The sequence below is a fragment of the Cupressus sempervirens genome, chromosome 10, assembly GCF_028749045.1.
Source record: "Cupressus sempervirens isolate cs-2001-9-10 chromosome 10, ASM2874904v1, whole genome shotgun sequence".
NCBI lineage: Eukaryota > Viridiplantae > Streptophyta > Pinopsida > Cupressales > Cupressaceae > Cupressus > Cupressus sempervirens.
Window position 1 is genome coordinate 908582450 of NC_143127.1, and position 3813 is coordinate 908586262.

Below are 3813 nucleotides of genomic sequence, written 5' to 3' on the forward strand. Positions count from 1 at the left end.
TGACACATGCCTAGTGAAGGGCCAACTTCTATTTTTGGTGCCTCCATGCACTTCCACTTCAACTAAAGGCTTCCTCCTACTTTCTTTCTCATGCTTTCTTTTTTTTATACATGTAGAGGGCTCATGTATCCAATTAATGAATAAAATATGGATGGACCCCCTCTAAGCATCGGTTAGATTGTATATATTTAGTTTGTTTTAATATTTTAAAAGGATTTTATTGCATGAAGATATCTCCCACTCCCAACAAAAATTGAGGAGATGATTTCTTATAAATACCCAATTGTAAAATGTAACAAGGGCTGCCATTATTATGTAATAAAATTATTCTTTTGGTGCTCACATTTGGAGTGTAGTCATTCTTTCCTGAATGTGTCATTCTTTTGTGGATTTTATTCATGAGATTGTGACTGAGCAAAGGTTTATTGTGTTATTTTTGGTTGTGCAATCTTTTAGTTTAGGTTTTTTCTACAGATATAAAAATTTTTCTAACATAACGAGCTTGAGAAGAGATCACCCAATTATGTCTAAGATCTAAGATCTAATATCTGAAAGAAAAATCAATGAAAGTTTGCAAAATGAATTGATCACTGAAAGGAAAATCAATGAAAGAATGATGAAATTTCAAATATACATGACTCAATTAAATCAACTAAGTAATTAGAATCTTCATAGACAAAAAGGTAAATCTAGACTTGGTTATAAGGAAGAAGGTGAAACCTCCAAACAAGGTGCCCAAAGGAATCAAAGACCCACTTGCAATCACTGTGGCAAGATAGGTCATACATCAAAAAAATGTTGGAGTAATACAAATGAAAATTTTAATGGTAAATGCTTCAACTACAATCAACATGGTCACAAAGGTAATGAATGCAAAGAAAAATCAAAATTTGAAGGCAAATGTCACAAGTGAAAGAAACAAGGCCACATGACATCTAAATGCAAATAAAAAACATTCAATCCATAAAAAAAAAATTTCAAAGCAATATTTGGTTGGGACTACAATACTTGGTGTAGGTGTCACTATTGTGGATAATATGAACACATTGGGATAAACTATGCAAGACATCACCTAAGGAAGAAGGATACAACCATAAGATGTTACACATGTATTGAATTTGGTCATATAGCCAAGAATTGCATGAATATTGGAAGAATTGAACATGAAAAGAAAGATAAAGCTGATAAAATTCGAAAGTAGATGAGACAACAATGGATTCCTAAATCTACCGAGCAAGACAGTTCAAATGATGGTCATGTCACTCAAGAAGTGGGTGACTCCACCAGTTCCAATTACATTTAAGAAGAATCAAGAACTACATCTTCTAGCCATATCTTAAGCAGTTCCAGAGTGAAAGAGTGCAAATTATCAAATCAATATTTCAAATACAAGGATCAAAGAAAAGTTATCATTCACTGTGTTGCATCTATCGAGCAAGGTTGGCTAAAGACCTTACCGAGCTAGGTCAGGAGTATCAAAGATTTTGTTCGAACATCAAGTTGCAAGGTTTTACCAAGTAAATCAATGATAGACTAGCCAACACTATGTCATCTCAGCCACCTTCATACTAAGCATTAATGACAGTATTTCCATCAAAAGGGCAAAATTTGATTTCATTTTTCACCACGACTTTAGAATACTTAGAGCTATAAGATTTCCAGTTGCATGCTAGTGATTCCAAGTGATTTGAAGTGAATTTCCTATGAAGAATTTGTTTGAAGAATTTATCATCCACTGAGCAACAATGACATCCTCAAGCACCAATAGCAGCAAGGCGAAGAGGGGTTCTGAAATGCTCATGAAAGGAGTTGAATGGAAAGCCCCAAAATTCAAACTAGTGCTTGGAATTACTAAATCACTTGACCCACATGGAGCTCAATTGCAAATTACACCTAAGGTACTTCTTATTAATGATATTCATGCACTATTCAAGAAATTGGTACGTTAGATATGGACAATTCCCTAGGACAATTATATGTTGATGGAGCCCTAAAACCTAAGCATAAGCACTTAGAAGAAAAAGGCTTGACCCACATTCTGCACCTACCAAGGAATTTCCAAATTAAATGGGTCAGATATGTTCTGAGCCATGTACACAATGGTTATTTGTGGTTGGAGCAACCCATATTGATAACCAAAAAGATGATTCATAAAATCACAGGTTTGCCTATGCTCAACAGAGCCAAAACCACTAAAACCCTAGGTCAGGATGAGTTTAAAAAAAAAACCCTAGAAAAATGGGATAGAAGAGGACTAAATCTTAACAATGTATCTAACATGGAACTCAGGTTTGGCATTCATGTAATTGCATATAAACTATATAGTTCCAGAAGATTGAATAGTGTATCGTGTGAGGCTATGGATTTAGCATTTAAGGCAGTAAAGAAAAATTTGGAATATGACTTCATAGAATTACTATTGAAATAGTTAAACAAGAATATGGAAAGTATTAGGAATTCAAAGAATAACCCTTATAAATTTGGCTCATTGTTAATTTGCTTGTTCTTTTATGTACAAAAGTTTTTCCCATCCAAAGGATCTATAGTGTGGAGAAAAGATGTTCCAATTCAATATCAAATTAATGAGTTTATAGTAGAAATGGGTGAAAATTTTGACAAAGTCATGGATAACTATTTTGAAGACTTCAAGGAAAGGATGAATCAAAGGTTTAGAATTCCTCCTAAGCTTTTTGAGGATTATAAAGATGATATATGTTTCATGGTTGACTGTGATAAAGTGTACATACAGGCAGTCATACCCTGAGTGGCATGGGTAAAACCATTGCCGTATGAATTAAATATTGAAAAAGAAAGAGACATCATTGAGGCACTGGTGAATGAACCAACTATTCCTAACATCCCTACCTTTGGAACTTATGATGAAGCAAAGGCCAAAATTGAACTTGAGATCAAGCTTCCTCAGGCTATCACCAAGGGCAAGAGGAAGATAGCAAAATTGAAAACTGCATTTGGCGCTCTAATGCTAACCAAGGGAAAAGGTGAGGATGAAGAAGAAAATGAACTAGATGATAAGGAAGAAGAGGAATCTGAGAAAGAGGCAGAGTTTGTAAAGTTTGTAATTATCACCAAACCTCAGGTGGTCTTTAAGAGAAGAACCAAGAAAGGAAAGAAGGAAGTTGTAGTCAGCAAGCCTCCTCTCACATTTGAAGAGAGATTAAAGCAATTGGATGCAGGTTCAGGCTTGTCAAATTTCAAAGCATTGAAACATGAAACCAGAACTGATGCTGAGAAAATGCAGGTTGAGAAGCTAGTACTATCCAAGATGGGTAAATGGAAATATTCCCTTGACCAAATTGCCCCATAGATTTCCACTGAACTACTAGGAAGGATTCAACCAAGGTGGGAAGTAGCTATGAAAATGGTAAAGGTTATATATGAGCAATCCTTGAGACAGTTGCTATCGAGTCGCTATAATGTAGAGGTGAGAGAGGCATTGAAGAAAAATGAAGATAAGATGACAATTAGATCTCACACTTTCCTGATTTTAATAAAGGGCATTGAATGAATAGTCAATGATGCCACAGAAGTGTGGAAAGGCATCTATCATCTACATAAGCCATCTTATCATCCAGTTGAAATCAAAGATGATGATAAAGATGATAATGCTAATGAAGAGGTTGAGGAAGGTAATGATTCTATAACTATGGATGTAACTGATGAGGACTTAGAAGAATTGATGGAGGACAAGGGAGAAGAAATGGAGGAAGAAGCTAAATAGGAAGATAAGGAGGAAGATGATTCAATGAAAATTGTAGCAGCAATTATTGCATCCCTTCCTCACTCTCCACCTAA